The sequence below is a fragment of the Chrysemys picta genome, chromosome 6 (genome assembly GCF_011386835.1).
Source record: "Chrysemys picta bellii isolate R12L10 chromosome 6, ASM1138683v2, whole genome shotgun sequence".
NCBI lineage: Eukaryota > Metazoa > Chordata > Testudines > Emydidae > Chrysemys > Chrysemys picta.
The window spans coordinates 55768388-55789935 of NC_088796.1; the positions used below are offsets into that span (position 1 = coordinate 55768388).

Consider the following 21548-nt stretch of genomic DNA (forward strand, 5'->3'; position numbering starts at 1 on the left):
AAACAGGCATAAGAGAAAAACTCCGAGAAAATGGGATAGTATGTTACAACTGTATTCTTTTATAAGGAAATTTAATGTGGCACTCTACTCTTTCACATCTTATGCCAACTGCCAGATAGACATCTGATTTAGGATCTTCTGTCTGTGGGCCTGTTCCTGAAAATTATTACTCACATGAGTTGTCTATCCTCATACAGGTAGTTCCACCATCATCAGTGGGACTTATTTAAGGACTACTTGCATGAATGAAGGTTTGCATGATCAGGCCCTAGATTTGTCCTTCAGATGCTGTCCATAAGATAAACAGTAAAAAATGTATGTCCGATTTTTAAAACCAAAGGATGTGTATTGCAGGAATACAGACACTCTGGATTTAGGACCCAAACCTGAAGTTCTTACTCAGTCAAGTCTTTCAGTGTCTTCAACAAGAGTTAATATTTGACCCAATATGAATTACGTATTTCATCAAAATACAGAGAAAATACATATATGATGTCATAGTTCTATATTTATTTAAATAAATTGGCTAAAATAAGAAACACTGTGGGATTTCTGGTTGTTGGTTGGTTTTTGTCTCAGAACAATGTTCTAAGCATCTTCTAACAATAATAATTTAGAAAATGACAAATTTCCAAAGTGGCCAACTGCATGAGTGTTCGAAACTGAAATCAGCCAGTACTACAGAGGTTCAAACTGGTTCACAGGTGGTTATATTTCCATGCCCTGCCAAGCCTCTAGGGATTAGAGTTATTATACTCCATATAAACATCTTTCCTCTGCAACCACAATACCCTGCAAAGTGCCAGTAAAAAGAAAGCTAGTCACATTTTTTTGTCTAACATAATTGGTCTGCTGGCCACCTTTATACCCCTTTTAAAATAAATCTATGAAATGAGAATATAATTTAAGGCAATTGCCATTAAACTTATCATCAGATATGTGGTAGGAAAGTGCATTTTGTGTCTAGGCAATTCTCCATAGACCTCCAGTAAAATATTGGCAAAGTGCCTTTCTCTGCTTAATTCTTACATCCTAATATTAAGGTATATATTAAGATATTTTATTTTAAAAGACAGGTATTTGCTAATCATAACCACCATGTACAACCAATGAGAATAAAAACTTTCTTTAAAAACATATAACCGCAGGGCCCTGAAGTGACAGAAATTATTCAGATATAAAGCTTTGCCCTATGCTATTTACCCTTTTCATGTACTTTTGGAGTAAAAGAATTAGTAATATAGTTTTATTCTTGTTTGGTTTTCCAAGATGACAGAACACCATACTACATTATCTAGAAAATGTAAGTATTCCAGTTCCATAATCCACCAACAGTTTTCTAAATTCCCCCTTTACACCAAACTTTATCTTAGACCTTAAGTAATTTTAATCAAAAGTAAAAAATAGCCAGTTTTGTAAAGGAGATCTAACCTTACTCACTCTTAATATAAAGATTAGTTCAAGTATTATGCGAATACCAGAACTTTCATTCTAACAGAAGAATACACCATATGCCATAATGCAAGCTGCCTCTGCATCTCAAACTTAAGTGTGAAAAAAGGAGATGCAAAAAGGTATACACTTACAGGCATGCTTTATCTAAAACTAAATGCAAGAACTGAAAAGAGCAGTGGCATATGACGTTTAAGAGTGTTTTGCTCCCCTGCCAGACTGTTTCTTCAGTTAACTGTTTGATAAATCAGGGGGCAAGTACTACAAGGTCATAGCATTTGGTGAAATATTAAAACCAAACAAACTGCACACACTTTATGATATCAAGCACACTAATGACGTGAACTAACTTCATGAAACTTTAAACACTTAAGAGACTGATGGGGATGAGTAATTTGAATAGCTGGTGATTTAACTAAGTTGCTTGACTAAAAAGTTACTTTAAGGCAATTGCTAGTGGATTCATATATTTAAAAAGTATACAACTAACCTCAATCCCAGTACACATACATAGACGGATAACATTCTTAAAAATGCAATAGGATATGTATATGGGGCTCATATACAATCCCCACTCTATTTTATTTCCATTCTGAATTTCATATGTACTTACATTACAAACATTTAGATGAGCAGACTAGTCCTTGAGATATTTTCCTTTCTTAGGAAAAAAAATAAAAAAACAAAAAAACCCTTTACTTCTTCCAGCCTTTTAAGTGTTCACCACCTGGTTCAACATGCAGCCTCCTTGAACCACACACAAGCCTCAAAGTCAATCCAATAGCAGCCAGAAGATGTCTGATGTGTGTGTGTGTATCTGTGTGTGTGTGTGTGTGTGTGTGTGTGAGTGCACAGCGTGGAGGAGGAGAAAGTGGCTGTGCTGCTGGCTGGATTAAAAGTAACCGGACTCGTCCTGAAAGCGTCCAGGAAGGAAGTGACAGAAGGCGAATGGGAAAAAGAGAGCAGCTCACAGCCTTTGTAACATCGCGGAGGGGGGAAGGAAGAGGCAAGGAAGGGATTCAAAACTACACGCTTGATGAGGTGTCCTTTTCTGCTTCTCTCCCTTCCTCCCTTCTCTCTGTCTCTCTCTACTTCTCTCTCTCTCTCTCTCTCTCTCTCTCTCTCCCACAATCCCAAACGAATGACTCTCTCCTCCCGAGCTGGAGAAATAATCAGTTTCACTCTTGCAAAAAGGGGGCGGGATCAGATCCCGAAAGCGTTTTAATAAAACAAACATAGAGCAGCAGCAGCGGCAGCAGCGCCTTTCCTTGCCCCTCTAGTCTAAACTAGATTGATAAATTACTCCACTACACTACTTTAATTATGTATATGGTATGCAGAATAAATCACCGAACATCAGCACCTCAATCAAGCACTTTTTAAATGATAATTGCATCTTGGGTGAATCAATCTCTCCATTCCTGACATTTTGCTAATTTTAGTTTTGCGGTGGGGGTAATGGCATATGCCACACGCAAACCTAATGACAATCCTTTATTATACAAAATTAAGAAAATACGGCGAGCTGGTGCATCTTCCCCCCCTTCTGGTGAGGTTCAGCAGCAATAGGACACAAGACCACTGCAGGATCTGGGAGAGAGACACTCTGGGCCAGCTCAGAAACAGCCACGGCAAATGCTGCGCACACTGGAATTGCTGCTAATAAAGGGCGCCCAATGTCCTCCAGTGGCAACACTTACACAAAACAATCGCTGCTTGAATGCGAGGAGTTATGGGGGAAAGGGATTTAAAAATAAATGCTCCTATCCTAATATGCCCGTGATCGTTCCCATATGTGGTCAACAGGAAAATATCTGGGCATCAATACATTCCAATGTCTATGTACAAGAAAGCGGAGACAGGTACCCAATTGAAATAGAGGATGCCGGCAATTATTAAAGGAGAATAAACTGAAAGGGGCGCTGAAACGCAAAGTCTGTGCAAGCGGCAGAGAAGATCCTATCATCATCATCCAAGCAACTGGAGGCTGTCAGGCCAACAACTTTTTAATCAGTTTCGAAACATATCCAAACATATCTATGCAGCAGGCGTGTGTATTTTTAGCCCGCATGACATTTCCTACCCCGTCTCCTTGCACCTTTATTGGCCTCTTTCTTCGGAGCCTTCAGTCTGTAAACCAACCCAACTTCCCAAACGCATTAGACTTCCGTATCCAATTGCTGGTGACTTCACTTACCCTGGGCTGCTTCAGCTGCACAGGAAGCAGGCACGGGGCTAGGAGAGAAACAATCGTGATGCTAACGTTTGAGGGAATGCAAATAAACAGATTCCCTCAGCAAACAGGGTTGCTGGTTAGATAAAGTACTGTTTGCCTCATTGCACAAGTCCAAATCAGACCCTACTGCATGAGATGGTCTTTCTGCAGACTTTCCCACTGAAATGTAGTATTTCCAACACACTATATAATATGACAGAACCTTCTTAATATGCTCGTTTACCTTTACGACCAGTACTGAAAGGACTCTTCTGTACACAAATAAAAGTCAAAATTAAGCATATGTAAAACTTTGTGAGTAAAACTACTTTGCAGATTCTTGTTTTAACTTTTATGTAGATAGCCAAGTTCTATAACGCTTTGAAAGCAACAGGAAACTTTATAAAGGTATAAGCCATAACAGACCTGAAGGAAACCTGAAGAATATATATAATAACATCAAAGCAGTGAATAAAACAACAGTAAGACTTATTTTGGTTTACTTTATTTTTATTTCAAGGGCCTAACCCTACAATTTTTTTTTGCATGTAAATATCCCATTGGGCCATTGACTGACTTCTAAAATTTCAGTTTAGGTAATTAATAAATGTCTATTTACTTTACTGTATATTCTAAAGCAGGAATGCTCAAAGCATGGTCAGATCTGAATGAAACTGATGGAGTTATAAAATATTGCCCAAGACTGTTCTCAGTTTTGATACTTAGGTGGTGCCTTAACTGACTACAAGTCCCATAACCATCTACTGCATTATGATCCGATTTGATAATAATGGGCGGACAATTCTTACTGGACAGATATCCACGGACCACATCCCGTAAAACACAACAACAACAATAATCATAATTAATAATAAATAAATATAAACATTTATATTGCAGTAGCCTCTAGAGGCCTCAGCCAGGTAGACACTGTACAGACATATAATAAATGACAGTAGTTCGCACACACGTGAGTAGTCTCAGCAGAGGGACCAAAATCTGGGAGAACATGAAGTTTGAACTACCCTTTCAGCCCTAGTGGTCTCACCAGGTTTGGAGTGAGGCACTCTGGTAAAGAAATATGGGAAAGTTTGCACTGATCCTATCCTTGCTGTGCCTATTCTGTAGCTAGAGTTTCATTTTCCCAGCTATCAATATAGCACCAGTCTTTCCAACAGCAATAACATTAATATTTTCTTAGTTTTTAAAAAAATGGAGCATTATGCTCCAATGGGACATCTAGTTTCCAGGCTCACACCTTTGTGCTGTAGATGAAAATGGCTGTAATCTGGTGCATTTTGTGCAAGCTAAATGCATCTTTCAGGCTTTTGTCTAGTGGCTCAAGTAGACCCTTTAGTTGGCAGGATAAAGCTTGGATGGTACTTCAATTCAACATCAAGAAATCAGATAGCAATTACCACAACAAAGTAATATGTACAGCTGCTTAATATGTCTACTATGCCTTCCACATTTTTAGGCTCTGAGGGCCTAATCTTTAAATAGTTGTGACCTTCATATATTAGAGTATCTGTAAACTGTGCCAGGTTTTTGTCAGAGCACAATTCATCAAAGCAATGTAGAGGACACCTCCATCTTAAAACAGAGTTCAAACATTAAGTGGAAAAACAGACAGATGGACAGATCTACAGTAGAGGGCATGTTTCCTCATCAATTCCAGGATTCAATAAAGCATATATTAGTACACAAATATGCAATATCTTTTGAAATATGTGTAGAATCTTTCTAGTTGGGAATTGGTCCTGCTTTGAGCAGGGGGTTGGACTAGATGACCTCTTGAGGTCCCTTCCAACCCTGATATTCTATGATTCTATGATTCTATGATACCTGGTAGGGTTAATTTTAGAATCTGGAATAATTTTAAACAACGAAAAATCTTTACTTTGTTATCTGTACCAAGTTTTAAAAACATGCATCATAAATAGCAAATATTTTGGGGGAGAATCCCGTTTGGATTTCTTCCAAAATGGTCTAATCTGAGCTATGGTTCCTGTTGTAAATTGGTCATTCATAGGCCTGTTGGCAACCTGTACTATGAACAATGTTGCACCTTTTTCCAATGCATCACCTGACATATCTGAATTAAACAATAACGCATAATATGAGGTGGGATCATTAGAAACTCAGATCCCCAAAGCCTTATCAGAATGAGATATAGCAAAGTGTCTCTTTTCCTTAGAGTGTGATTATCTCATGGTTAGCTTAGCGAGCAACTCCATAAAGGGTCTTATTAAAGTCAATTTTTAATTTTCTGTACCTGGTGACAAAAATTTTCTTAAAAGAAATGAGGCTACCAATTTACATCATTAAGTGACATTTCAACAGAAGATAACTGAGATTAGGACAAAATGATCCACTTACTTTGCATTCTAACCCTGGGGTGGTTTAGTTTCTATTTTCTGTGCAGAGTTCTGCCCCACCCCACTCCACCCCTTGCTCTTAAAACCACCTCTCTATCTTATAACAGCGGTGTACTAAAGCACTTCTTCCTATGTCTGTCTGCTTTTTAACTTGGCCCATGCTGGGTGTAGCTCTTGAAGTGAGCTTTAAAAAATTATTTTAAAGTGAGCTGGGGCGGTTGCCACAGCAACCCACCCTGAGAGGAATCAAGGCTATAGATTAATCTACCCCACAAGATTATTCAGCAGTACTGTATTTGTTCTACAGTCATTCAGAATATTCCTTCAATCCATATGTCTTTATAATTGAACATAATGTATACATTCGAAAAATCTCAAAGATAATAGGATATGGATTCCAGGAGCAGAATTTAAATATTTTATAAACCATAGGAAAGAACTGGAATGTATATAATTTCTTGTCAAATGAATTAATTATAAAAGATATTCACAAGGCATGGCTGAGACATGAACTTTAAATAAAATGGTATGCCATTACTAAAATGGTGTAATGCACAGCAAGCAATGATTACAGAAAGCCTTTGTCAATGGTATACCTGTAAGTACACAATACAGCAGAATTTGAGCCTAAAATTTGAAATTATAAAAACTACTTAATAATATTAAATGCAATAAATATTAAACACTCACCACATACACCCTCTTTATTGTCAAAATCATCCGCCTCCAATGCTTTACTTAATCTGTTCCATAGTAGTTACTTCACAGTTTACAATTCTTATTCGGCACCTTAGATATTTAAAAGCACAAAAGTAGCATATTATTAAAATGTAGGTCTGTGGTAGTGAGGCAAATTCATTTAAAGAGATGTCTGAAAGAAACAGCTTCTGAAAAAAACGGAGTCTTTATTGTTCTGAACTTACATCTCACCATCATATCACTTTTAACTATGTATGATCAAATACCTTTATGTATTAAACAGCTGCAGTAAAATCCATCTGAATCCTACTTTGGGGATGCTGAAATATCAATAAAATTGTGAATTGTAATAAAACTATTGATCTGAGAGTGTAATAATCTTCCGAGTAGGTATTATATAAAATATTTATGGTTGTCTTCACTGTTTTTTTAAACAGTTCCTTCACTGCTTAATGAAGAGGTGTACTGTACAGAGGTAACAATTAACATTATTGTGTCAAAAGCTGTAATTTTATGGCAAAGTGTATTAATCAATTTATGTTCTTTTTTAAAAAACTACTGGTTTTTACATACCAACAACCATCTGAGGAAGGTTCCATAAAGGCCTACCTTTTAGATTGCAAAACGGCCTGTAATCAGAACACTTTTCTTCTTGTATTGTTTGTCCGGCCTTCTGTACACTAGTTGCTTGTGAAAATGGTGTTTTCACCCAAATTGTAATGTGCCTCCCAGCAAAGTAATCGAGTAAATGGCCAGGTTTATATCTGTAGACTATTTGAATGATCATTTGGACCATTTCTTATCTGATAGTTTCCTGATAATATCTTGCCTTTCTATTAATACTTTAAAAAAAGTTTCATTTTTATTTGCATATTTGAAATGGCTTGAGAATTACTGCACAAGACAGTGTTTGAGTTTTAGGAGAAGCTTATTATTGTTCATAACTAGGAAGTTAGTATATTCCAGTCTCTTGAGGTCATTCACAAAACACTGGGATATACACAGGATGGGTCCTGCAAAACCCCCTCACAGGCACAGTATGCCTGGTTTCGCCTTGTAGCTACAGTGTGGGTCCCTTTCTTTAAACTCTTTACACTAGGAGTGGGTTCGATTCCAAAGAGGGGCAGTAAGGAGAGGGGAAGAAAAGAGGGGATATTTCTGAGCCTCCCGGAACTTGGGACTCTGGCCAGCCTTTACCAAACATCCACAAGCCCACAGCCAAGGGCTGCTTTTGAGTCCAAACAGCCCAAACCCCAGCAGATGATTTTTATGGCCACTCAATCCACTGACACTGCGCAGATTACAGACCAATCAAAAGTACAGTAAAGCAAAAGCCGCGCGGTACCAGTCGGATTTCCCCTCCTCTCCTCCCGCTTCAGGCTGCTGCCGGTGTAGTGTCAGAAAAAGAACAGCCAACTAGTGTTGGTACTAGTAGCAAAATGTGTCCGTAGCGGCTTTTGATACTACACCAGGCATCGGGGTTCAGATCCAAGCTCTCTCCCTCCTCTCGGATTTGTAACTCACAGTTGCAACGAGCCTGTGTGGGTGTACAGTGTGTGCTTAGGAGAAAGAGAGGGGAGGGGCAAATGCCGTTTGTGTGCACTAGGGCGTACGTCTTGTGTGTGCATTGGGGAAAGGGAAGCGACAGTTGTGTGTGTGCACGGGGGATGTCATTCATGGACATGGATTGGGAAGAGAGGGACAAATGTGCGTGCGCACTGAAGACAGAGCAGCAAGTGTCATCTGTGAACATGGAAGATAGTGTGTGTGTGTGTGTGTGTGTGTGTGTGTGTGTGTGTGTGTGTGTGTGCATATACACATATTAGGAGGCTAGAGGCAGATTTCGGGTGCATGGCCCCGATGTGTGTGTGTGGGGGGGGGGGGGTAATGTGTTCTGGATGTTGGGAGAGAGTGCTGTTGTGTTGGGTGTGCCCGGGGAAGGCATGATGGAAGCGGGAGGAGTACAAGGAGTGTGACCTACGCGTTTGGAGTGGAAGAAGTGGGTAGTGGGGGGGGGGAAGGGTCCTACGCGGTGTGTGCCTTTGAGCTGAGTGAAAGAGCATCATCTGTGTAATGGATAGCTTGTGGAGAGCCGGGGATGTGTGAGTGTGCTCGCGCGCGCAATAGGGGAGCGATGCGGTGTGTGCACCATGTGGGGGACACGCGTGCGTGCGCTGTAGAGGCGAGCCCTGCTTTACGGATGTGTGCTTTAGGAAGGAGGTGAGAATGCCACGTGTGTGCGCCCACTGTAGCAGGGACGGGTGCCGTGTGTGTGCACGCGCACTGGAGGGAGAGTGCTTTGGCTTCGTGTGTGCACACTGAAATGGGGGGCTGGGGGATTTGTCACTCACAGTGGCGGGGTGGGAGTGGGCTGCAGAATCTGTTTGCTCTGGGACAGCATAGTAACCATGACCTCTTCCCCTGCCCCTCTCCGACTAGAAAAGCCCAGAGGAGGCAGAGGAGGCGCGTATTAAGGAGGACCAAACCCCAAAATAAAGCAGAAATCCACTTACATGCTGGACACAGTCTGGATGCCCAAGAGTCACACAGTGCGCTTTATGCCCTGCGTATCAGTCACTCAGCCAGACTAGGCTCCACTGCCCAGTCTTCCTCACCCCTTGCTCCCCCCCGCCACTGCCCGTTGTTTGCCTGTCTGGACTCAGGAGCCCACAGGGCTTTGGGGGTGGGGTGGGGTGAAGAAGCAGGAACACGTGGGGGCTGCCTGCCTTGCTGTCATCACAGCGGAGCCATCAGCGCTCCCAGGTCCTCTACTGCCGCTTCCCCCAGCCCCATCTGCACGCGCCGTGTGCGCCTCGGCTAAGGCAGGCTCAGCAGGGGCTGCTGGCAAGGGAGTGCAGCTAAGTCCCCTGCTATTTCTGCAAGGGGATGATATGGAAAGTTGGATGGGGCGGGGGAATAAGCAGTGCATTTTTAAAACGCGCTATTAAAACATACCAGCATGGATCCCACATATCCACTTACATCTCACCGTGCAAAGAGGTTTGCTGCAGCCGGTGAGTCCTGCCCAAGGCAGAGATCCATCTCTCTTTCTGTTTGCAGAGCAGCTGCAGCGCTCAATGCAAACGAGCAGGATTTGGGGGGTTTTAAAGCACACATATGCTTTAAAAACAGAATACTGGTCTGGTTGGCTGTGGTAGTGGATTCAGACTGATAAGGGTGCTTTTTTTGGCAATATCTTGAATCTTCGTGGAATTATATTTGCATTGTTTGCTAGGTGCAAACTCAGAAGGATAAATGTGATAACACCCCTTTTTTGCTGCGGGAGTTTCTCGGCATTTACATTAGACGTCACTTGTTTCAGGAGTTTATTATAACTCAGGTGGGCAAATTCACTGGCTACTGAAATAATCCCAGAGACCTCCCACCCCGCCTCAAACCCCCCTCAACACTGGTGATTGTAGAGCTGCGTCAATTATTTGGGCTAACAAACTTTTATTACAACTTTGTTGTTATTTAAAATAACAGAGAGCGAGATGCGAATGACAGGAAATTCTAACTCAGGGTTGCGTCTGTGAAAGTCTTGAAAATCCCTCAGCAACCTTAACTCTGCTCCGGACGCCACTACCTAGTGAGCTGAGCTGTGCATGAACCCACGTGACAGAGATATGGCTCCCGTGCTAAACCTGTCAAGCACTTAACATTTTTTGTCTGCCTCTCTGGCCTTGGTTGCTACAGCTAGTATTTGCACAGTATAAATAGGTTTATAGTGGAAATCTATTTGCATGTGAGTGTTTATGTCTTAGACCACATTGGGAGGAAGAATAAGTATAGTTCTCTATATAGCACATGTAATGGAATGCGAGATAGTCATGAGTGGTTGAGGGAAATATGTAAATTTGTAAAAGAAAACTATATTGTTAATGGGGAAGACAGTTGGTAAAGTTGTTTGATGTAGCTAGTGTGTATGAGATATAATGTGGTAGATGGCTTATTCTGGGAAGGGGAATTTGACTATAGGTGTGTGGTTCCTGTGTTGTAAGAATGTAATTTGTATGGGTTATTGTAGCAGGGGTATGTAGCTCACATTTAGAAATGTATGTAAAGATATATTAAGTATGTGTCTCTAAGGTATATAGGATAGAGAGAGGGAGCAGTGGTAGGGTTGTTTGTGGTGTATCTCTTATTTTCCAGACTTTCAAAAGTCCTCCCCTGCCCCCAGATGGGTTTTACTGCTCCCTTATTGATGTTTTCAAGGGTCTTTGCAATAAGGAAGATATAGACTAACTGACTGTACAGGCAAAACAATGAAAATGTCTATACACAAAGTGCCATCAAACAAACAAAGTGAACAAACTGAAAAAAAGGATTTTTTTTTGCTAACTTCTTTCATTTATAGTAATCTTAGTTGTTACATTGTTATAGCAGAAAATGTTCAGAAACTGATCTCCAAGTTGATGCTGTCCCCCTTTAAATATTTCCTAACCTTTTTTTGGGGGGGAGGGTCTGGGAATTTCCTTAAGTTCCCCCCCCAAAGAGTATTTATAAATAAACCAGTGAAATGTGAAAACATTTGTAGATAAATGTTTTCTTTTGACAAAGAGCCTAGACTTTGCTAAAATCATTATAAAATGTAAAAAACAATATTTGTTGTTCAGTGAAATAGTATTTGATTCTAATATTTTGTTCTGAAGCTTCCTATCCTAGGAGTGGTTCCACTAATGGAGTTTACAAACCAGAGATCAAGAAAGCTTTTAAACCTGTTGTGATCTTTTATAGGTGTAATGTTAGAAAACATTTTTGTCTATGGACCCAATTCAGGAAGACACTTAATTTCCTTATTTTAAGCATTTGTGTAATCCCATTAACTTCAATGGGGCATGTGTTTTAATACCTTGCTGAATTGCGGCCATTGTATGAATTATCATCTGTGAAAGCTGCAGAGTTGATGTACCATCCATACAAAATCTTCATGGACTTTTGTTGAGCTCTTGGACCTGATTCAAAGCCCATTCAAATCAGTTGGAGTCTTTACATTGACTTCAGTGGGTTTTAAATCAGGCCCTAAAATGAAAGCTCAGACTTTTATAATACCTACATCAAAGATCATCCAACCCTGCTCTCCCAGCACTAGGACCCCATCTCCTGTACCAGACCCTTTCTCTCCCTACCATATTTAAATATCCACATTATCCTTTGCACCCATTATAATGTTTATTATGTCTGTTTTTAGAAAGGGGGCAACCACTGAAGTCACTGAGTTTACATGGGAGTAACTGAGGGCAAAATGTAACCTAAAATCACGAAATAATTCCTTAAGATTTATGGACTCCAAAAATGTACATCTGTGCCTCTATGCTAATTTTATAAGGAGGAGAAATGTATGAACAGTTTTGAAGATCCTAGGCTTTAAACAAAAATCTTTAAGCAAACATCTGCTAGTTTTGTGTCAGAAACATAACTCAGACAGGTTCTGTAGTTAATCTTAAATTCCCACCAAAAATCTCCTGTGACATAAAAGTATAAATACATGAAATTTCAGGTTGCATAGATTTTCTTTAGCAAAAGATAAAGAAGCAGATTAAAACTGGGCCTAGAATAGAAACTTGAAATCAATTTGTTTACACGTCACTAATGTCTCAGGACAAGATCTATATATTTCAAAATATTTTTTTAAAAGCTGATTTCTTCATTTGAATTAGTGAAAAAATTATTCACCAGTCCAATTATTTTTGTCTTCATATAATTAAAAAATAATTCAATTTTTTAAAGCAAAAAATTTGGCATGGAATAAATCCATGATACACTGTGATCTGTCTGTCAATTTCATGACTGCTAAAATCTACCTGGATAAGTGAACATCAGAAATACAATGAACTTATTATTAAATAACAAGAGTTTTAACAAAATATATGTAGTGTAGTAATCAACAATTTCAGTCTCTCAAGTAAGTAGTGCATTTTATAAATAGATTTTAAAAAACAGCAACAACCCACCTACATACATTATGTTCTCCCTGTAAATAATTTGTTTCATTTTACAAATTAACAAGAGGCAGGAGATTCAGACCTAAGTCTGGCATTCTGCCCTTAACTCATGCTATTGTGTTCTGTTTTTTTTAACTAAGAAAAGGAGGCAGCCCTGTACTCTCTTGTGATCTGACCCCTGCATGCTATGGAGAGCTCTCAGAGACAGCCCCTGGAGAATACTTCCATTGGAAGGTGTCATATATCTGGCATAAAATGTCTTCACTGGCCCCTTTCTCCTAGACACCGGTGCAGATGGCATGTTGGGGACTGGAAGGAGCATACTGGCAAGGGCGTTTGCAAGAGGTCAGAGGGGATGTGGCCAGTGTGTGCTGTGCTCTGGCTATTTCTGCTTTCTATGGGCCATAAAAACAGCATAAACTAGAGCAGTGAGGCTGCTCTAGGCCAGCTAGACTCCTGACTGCCCCAGAATACAGGGAGTATGAAGATAGCTTAGAGCCTATTTGCAGAATGTCTGTCCTATAAATGATTGTCATATTTATTTTTCAGTGTCTTTGATAACCTGTAGGCCTCACCCAGCAGAGAATAACTAGCTTTCTGGATCATGCCAATTCCAGAAGGACAAGGCTTCTTCACAGCAGGTTGGCCTTTCCAGGAGAAAGTTCAGTTTGCTGCAGAAGGCTCAAAGAGAGCTAAACAGCAGAACAGCCTCCTGTGAAGTCAGCTGCACAGCTGACAGGGGGAGGAACTCTCATATAAAATAACTTGCCCTCTACATCATCCTGCTCCAGATCCACATGACCCCTCACATTTGGTTCCTGCAGTCCGTGCGATTGGCTACTGTATAGGAGGCAGAAGCCTCCTCCCTCCTTTTCCTTCTCCTTGATCTTCATTTCTTTTTGGGAAGGTTTGGTTATTCATCAGGCTATGCATCTCTTCTCTTTTCCTGAAATGGAGTTGTTGGCCATGGTTTGACTGTCTTCACACTCAAGAGTTTTTTGGTGGAAAACCAACTGATAGCATCTCCTTGTTAATACCTTGATACTCTGAGCACTTCATCGCCATTTCTAGGGAAGTAGGTAGCCTGAGGTGGCCAGAAAATGCCTAATGAATCATTCTGTAGCTACTACAGATAGGAGCAGCTTCTGCAACTCTGGAGACAATGAGGTCCATGAAATTTCTGAGGGCCAAGAAATGTAGGGGATTGTGTTGGGTAGACCTTAGCCACAATTCAAACAAAATTTCAAACAGAAATGGAACTTATTTTAAGGTGAGAAAAACCTTGGTTAACTTATTCCCCCATTTCTGAAGGCCATTATATTTCCTGGCTTTGGCTACAAGTGAAAATTCCAAGTATCACAAGACAGGCTGCTGCTGCTGTATTTCTAGCTAGAAAGGAAATACCAGAGGTTTTGTGAGAAACCCAGTTCTCATGAGTTTTCCAGACCAAACTTTAGGATACGTTTTAGATAAGCATCCAGACTTTTGGATGTTTCTCTGACCCTTTGCATCTGTTGCAATTTGCTCACCACTTGCTTGAATCAAATTTGGAGTAAATGAAATGCTATTTTAGAAGGGTGTGTAGGCTCACCAGGTTATAAACAGGGTGTATAATATGGTGTCTTGTATATATACTGAGTGTGTACACAGGGTATGGAGGAACTGGACTGGTGTGAGAGGGCCCCTAGATGTCTGACATTCTGCCAGTGGGCATGTGCAAAGACACTTAAGACACCCATTGCCCAGCTGATGCATAAGCCCCAATGGGATTCACAAACTAGGTGTTCCCTTACCTATCTTGTTGGCAGGGCCTAATCTGGTAGAGGTGCTCAGAGACTGCCTGAGAACAAACCTATAGGATCAAGCCCTCCACAAAACAATGGAGGAGGTGGTGGTGATGCTCTTTTACCCAGGAGCCCATGGGTTAGAGTACTCTTACCACTGGGCTATTGGGGAAAAGAGCACTACCACCATCCTCCTTTCTCTTGAGAAAGGGCTGACCTGGCTTAAGCATCTTAGTCCCTTTGAAGGTTTAGGCCCCATCCCTCTCTTCAGTATTTCTTATTGGCTAGATTGTATGGCTTCCTACTTAATGTGCTGAGTTTTCTGAATCCTTTTCTTAGGCTCCTAACTCTCCCTATGCTTTGTATAGGGAGCCTGGATATCTAATTCATGGCTTAGGATTCCATTGGGTGATGTGGCAACTAAATGTAGGTGCTGCAATGCTGAGTCTTAGTCCCCTTTGTGGATCTAGCCTCCAGGCACTACCACAATACTACTAATAATCATAGTTAATATGATAACATTTTGGGGGGGATATGAACATTTCCTTAGTCTTTTTATAGAGGGCTTCTGAAAGTTGAAAACTCTGTTGGATATGTTAGTAGGAGCCTGTAACCCCTATAAGCACAACATTCAACTTCACAACTTTCAGATGTTGTGCTCATGCTACTTATGCTAACATATGTTAAAACGTTCATGAGACCTCTGCTGTGCTGGCATTCATTATAACTCTTCTGTGGAGGCCCTTTTAAAGGTTGTACTTATTGAGATTACAAGGGAAGAGATTGTGTTTGGATATGGGTTTTGGTTAATTTTTTTGCACCTGAAGCTGGACTGTGGCTGTTGTATAAGCTATGGCAAGAACAGATTCAGTTCTTTGTTCCAAAATTCACAATTTGTTCTCATGAGATCCATAGTGGTGGAAATATCATGAGATCAGATAGTCATGGAAGATATTTTCCATCTCAAATAGTGGAAATCTCATGGGAACAAGTTGTCCTGTGAGAATCTGGTTGCATCAAAACTGGAATTTGAAAATAGGCCTCTTCAAATTTTGGAGAAGCTTATTATTGTTCATAACTGAGTAACAACTACATGATTACTGCTGTAAGACTTTCCCTCCTTGCCTCTGTCTCTATGAATCACCCAAACTCATGTCTCCTCTAAAATGTAGGTTAGAAGCTCTTTGGGGCAGGGGCCATGTTTTTCTGTTTCTTGTGTGAAACATCTAGAAGCCTTTTGGGTGCTATAAAATAATAATAATAATAATCACAGGTCAGATTCTTAGCTTGTGTAACTCAGAGTAGCACCATTGACTTTGACGGAGCTATACTGAGTTACATCAGCTAAAGAGCTGGCCCCAAAAGTTTGGGTTTCATTATGAACTTCAAACTTATCATGATTCTCCAAACAGTATGAGCTCTGGACGAGTTTTATGCCTCACTCTCTGGGATTCCCCTCTGCCTAACAAGCCAAGCTCCAGCTTTACCTTTAAATATCTTCAAAGGGTTGAGCGAGCAATGGCTTGCCAGTCCCTTGTCCTTCAATATCTCTGGGGACACGTGGCTGACCTTCTTAGCCATGAGTGGGATGGAAGAGTGAGGAATGGAGAACAGCGACTGGAGTGGAAGGAAGCTGTATGATTTGGTGGTTGTGGTTGTACGTGGAGGACCGATTGGGTACTGGATATTCATGTTTGGATTGACGGTAGATTGAGAAGGGGCCCTGACTCGGTGAAGGGATTTGTGAAGAGTATTTCTGGATTAAAGGGGTTTTGGTTAAGGACCAGGTTTTCTCTTCACAGAATTGGGGGTTTGGGAGCTCTTTTGTCATTGCCACACTAGAGGTAGGAAGAGGCTCTTTGCCTTAAGCAGGATGCGCACCTGTTATAACTTGCATGTGTTCCACAGCAAAGATTACAAAACAACCACTGACTTTGGTGAGAGTTATGCATCTATGTGGACCACAGGACTGGGCCCTAAAATGTTACCAAAAGTGTAATGGTAGAGTTCCAAATTATTAACTGGTTGAGATAGAATGCAAAGGACATATAATAAACATTGAATTAGTGATGGACATACTATTGCAGTCCTTACTCAGGCAAAATTCCCCAATGAACTGAACACAAGTTTCGTCTGAGTGAGACTGCAGGATCAGGCCTGATACTACTACTAACTTTCAAAAGATTCAGGAGCCTCCTGAAGATTGGAAGCACTGGAAGGACTGAAGGCTGGTTGGTTGATTATTTTAATACTCAAGGGTTTTGCTATGATTTGTGGATTCTTTCTTGATTTTTAGTATTATTACTGGATGATACTGGTTTGCTAGTACTAGACTTTTTTCAAGGATATAACATCTATGGGTAATATTTTCTCTAATGATTTCATCTTGGGACAGGTATATGGCTATTAGAGAAAGAGCTGACGATGGATGTGGATATTGAGTATTACAATGTCCTGCCATCACTTGATAGAATCAAGCAGAAAGAACAAATAGTACAGACATAATAAAGCTAGACATTTGTATTCTTTAATGCCTTTTTTCTTCAGTCAATAAGGACTTAAAGAGAAGAATTAATGAGGGAAAGAACTGAGTTTTTGAGAGAGCAAAGATTCATAAAGGTTTGTTTTGTTGAACCTGTTGTTTATCTGTTGTTAGACATCTTGGTTGAATTTTTTTTTTCATTGGCAGATGCTGTCATACAGTACAATATATCAACAATATTAATGCTGGGGTCAGTTTCAGATATCAACTGTACAATATGCACACCTTGTATATGTATAAATAGAGAAAGATTGTATCTATGTATGCCTGAACAAAATGGCCATTGACTATTTTATTCAATCTGTAAAGTTACTTAGGGTGATTCCAGTGAACTGCAACTGTATACTCACCTTTGAATATATGCACTTATCCTTTCCTGTATATATTGAACTTGAGTTTAGAATCTGCCGCTTTTAGATTTAAACATTGAGCACATTAGACTTTTTAGAAAGTGTTTTCTTTTCTAAAAGTTTCTGTTGTTTGTCTTATCATAAATGGAATTTTTGATATTGGTATCGTCATGCTAGCTGCTTCTCTAGGAATGAATATTAGTATACAAGGATTGCATTTTGCAGTATATATTCAGGAGAAGAGGACCCAGTGAACAACAGAAATGCTGTATTTCAGCTCAGGGGACGGGCAGGCAGCAGAGAGGTTACCCAGGGGGCTCTAGTGTCCCATTGTGCACAGTGGAGCCAAGCACTATGGCAGCTTTGTGATGGGATTGCATCAGGAAATTGTGGGCAGGTCAGGGGAGAGTAGGGGCATGGTCAGTGTGTCTTCAATTGCACAGTAGTCCATAGCCACTACTCTAGTCCTGGAGTAGAAGCACCCAAACTAAGCAGCTGCTCCATGTGCAGCCAACAGACTAACAGGCAGGAGAATTCCATACTCCACCACCCTTTAACATCCATATATCCCTATGGGTAAAACTCTTTTACTGCAGCTTTAAGTAGAGGAGCAGGATTTGGTCCAGTGTCCTATTAACTCAGTGGGAATTTTTATTAAGAAAAAACTGGAGGATTGGGCTCTATAGGTTTACATAGAAAACATTTTATTATCCATTTAGGGGGCTAAGAAGGTAGTTTTTCACTATATAAAGAAAAAATGCTTTGTAAATGCATTATTTCAGAGATCATTGAAATTTTACATGTGGATAAGTTAAATGTTCATCAATAAAAAAGCCAATTAGACAAAATATAAAGCTACTGGGTTTAATTTTTTTTTCACTTGCACCAGTTTTAGACCAATATAATTCCATTAACTTCAGTGGACTTCTGATTTACATTCATTCAAATGAGAGGAGAACAAGGCACAAAATACCATCCAGCTCTGATTTGAAAAGCTCTGTTGTACTTTTTGCCAAAGCTTTGTGGTTAGAACACATTTATATTTACACGCACTATGGAATAACTAATATAATTGTCTTCCTGACACTAAAGTTTTGGATTTATTGGAAAAGACAAACATATGGTTGAAAGCTGAACTAGTTTGTAGTTTGTAGAAAGATTTTAAAAAATAGCTGCAGAATAAGCAACAATATTTTACAAAATAAATAACTCAGGTCGAGGTGAATGTTGGTTTCTTAGTTCTTAAGAAATAGTTGGGGCAGTAATAAATGAATGTATTCAATATTCCAGATGGCAGGGCCTGATTCTGTTCCTTTGAAGACAATAGAAAAACTTTTATTGACTTTAATGAGAACAGGATTTTTATCACCCAGCATTTAATCACCAAATTACATTTAATAGAAATATTTCAGAATTTCATTTAGTATTGTAACTGTGATTAAATTTGTTAATCGGAGAAATTACAAGCACAATGACCAAAAAAGGATAATTAATTATCCTGAATTTGATTATATGAATTGTATCTAATCTGAAATCTCTACTTTGCATCGTGTACAGCCTAATCATCATTCCAAAAAGCGAACTGTTCTCTATTGAAGTTATATTTAACAAAAGAGACTAATTAAAAGATTTTTTGAAATGAATTGAGAAACAGACCAACTCTATTAAACTATGTTATGAGTCTAATGAAATTATCTAGGATTTAGTCACATTAATTGCTATTACCAGGGCTCTAGGATCAATACAGTGCAGTACTGAGGAAATGATAGCCTATCAAAATAAGTTTTAAACCAAAGGTTGTGCACAGTACTTAGCTAATATAATATATACTTATTTCAGATTTACTCTAGGAATTAAATTATAAAAAGGTAAATATATGTAACGAATGTAACAGTACTGGGATTTAATGGATGTATAAGGCATTTGATAGTGAGATTTCTGTATTTTAAAAATATAGTATATGAAAAAGCAATGCTCTACAGATTTATTCTTATTTCAGAGGAACCCCGGAGCTTTGGTATTCAGCAAAAGTTTCTTTTGCTTCTCATAAGTTGTTTCAGATTAATATTGATTTGGAAAAAGATATTATTTACATTTATGGTGTTACTAATTATTTTTAAATAAGTATTGTACATTCTACAGCCCTTCTGTGTCCATCTAACAAACCACAGAATATTCTTGCATAATAAAAATTAATTGGTTTTAACACAGCATGGTCCAGAAAGTTGCACTGGCTGTGCTGTACCCTTCTTGTGTTCCAAAATGAACAAGACAGACAAAGATTAAGGGCCTGATCTAGCTCCATTTGGATCAAAACTCTCATTGAGTTTAACAGTTCAGAATCAGGCTTTGTGTCTGAGGAAATTCACTAATGTGGAATCTTTAAATTTTAGTGTTCCATCCCAGCTTCAGCTCCCCCGCCCCAGTAAATCATTCATATTTTCACACTCAAGTAATCTCCAGTGTAGAAGTTATATATTTTTTTATTTAAGCATGCCCCCGTGCTTTTGTTTTACTTTTGTGCCTTTTATGTGCATGTGACTTGTGAATATGGAATTTGGTTGTTTAAATGGTTTCGTATGTTCACTATGTATAATCTTCATCTTCAAGTTTTCTGTTTGCTTACTTCTTAAAATAAATGTTTTCCATTTAATACAACAGTTTGTAAGAACTGCTGTGAAGCAAAGTTAAAAGGATGAGTTCTTGAAATAGAAATTCATAATAAAAACATTTACAAAATGTTTTAACGTGTGGGCTCATTTCCCCCATGTTTTCACAATAATTAAAAGCTTATTGTCGTCGAAAAATATCCCTATTACATCCCCTTTCCTCCTAGTCCCCTTCCCCATTGCCCCACACATACACTCAGTTTGTGCTGTCATTAATCTAAACATTGTGCAAACTAACTGTAAATTTTAAAAGCACTGTGCAAAGAAAATACATCCACAAAGTGTTTGTTTCATGATCTGACTTCTTACTCCAATGAAATCAACAACTGTTTCATATGGTTACCCTTTGAATGTAAACTATTTTTTAAAATTATTTCAAGTTTTTTTAATTCACTCTCTTTTTATTGTATAGTTAATCCATCTTGGTGTTCATACGGAGTTTTTAAGGTATTTGAATGTCAAATTAAGCTACTAATACAGAGAGACTTCTACAAACAAAAACTATGCTATCTCATTAGAAATGAAAAAGGTAATGATTTGTTAAGAAACAATTTGCATTTAGAGAAAAGAGTATGAACAGCCATGTTTGCTGGCTGAGAATGTTCCTAGGTAGTTCTTTATGTAATCCTAAAGGTCCTTTGCATTCAGATTTAAAAGAAACAGCTTAAAAGAAATCAACTAAATCTTTACTTTCAAGAAACCTTTCCTGGACAAAGAAATTACAGTAAAGTACTACATGAAACAGAGTGAGAAACATACTACAGAGCTTATCTATTTTCAGTCAAAAAAGTTTTAAAGTCTGAGCTATGATTCTGGAGGTCAGGTATTAGCTCTTTGTAGAGAACAGATCAGCTTTAAAGACTTAAATTATTTTTTCATTGTTTTGTCTATTAAAACTCACCAGTGCCCTTCTTCTGCTTCTCCAGGAAGTTGTACCCGTCAGCACCTGCTGAGGGCTTCGTTGACCAAACTGACAGGTAAAAAAATTCCTGTAGAATAAAGCCAGACCAGCTGGCTTTGAAGAGAAACCCCCCAGTTTGGGTTGTGTTTGCCTCACTCACCCTCTACTATGAAGACAGAAGCTTTTTCCCTTTTAGTTGTTGACCTGTAAGATGCGTGATCCCTGTGCACAAGTGTCTGGCAGGCCTAGGTGCACCTGCTCCTGTCACTCTAGAGTAAATTTAGCTGTTAAAGGTATCACTGACAACCAGACCTTTGTCAGCGCTGGCAAAAGAACACAGAATTACTGTCCCCCCAAAGTATGCTGCAAGTTCAAATGGAAAATATCAAAATCAGTCATTTCATCCAAAAATCACTCCTTTGAGGAAAAAATGAAATTGCTTTCATATGGCAAAGAAGTTTCCTCTTTTACATAGACGTTAAAATTACATTTCCAAGAATAATCTCAGAACAAGACAAGTTTTTGTTCTATTAATTGTGGCTGGAAGGAAACTTTTTTAATGGAAATACAGCACACATATATTTCAATTCAGGCTATTAAACTGTGTCAAGTA

The 21548-nt window shown here is 39.1% G+C and overlaps 1 protein-coding gene across 42 annotated transcripts in view; it reads right to left on the reverse strand.

Annotated features, from left to right (window-relative positions):
• MEF2C (myocyte enhancer factor 2C) overlaps positions 1-21143 on the reverse strand; it is a 156506-nt gene extending 135363 nt beyond the window's left edge. For 11 of the 42 annotated variants that reach the window (XM_065599177.1, XM_042855856.2, XM_042855857.2 and 8 more), the window contains exon 1: positions 2066-3591. The gene's annotated coding sequence lies outside the window, so the exon portion shown is untranslated. Of the gene's footprint in view, positions 1-2065; positions 3688-6735; positions 6835-7353; positions 8273-9257; positions 9397-20935 lie in introns of those variants that run through there. The other 31 variants (XM_065599168.1, XM_065599182.1, XM_065599156.1 and 28 more) reach the window with 15 other exon arrangements.
• Positions 21144-21548: the final 405 nt, after the last annotated feature.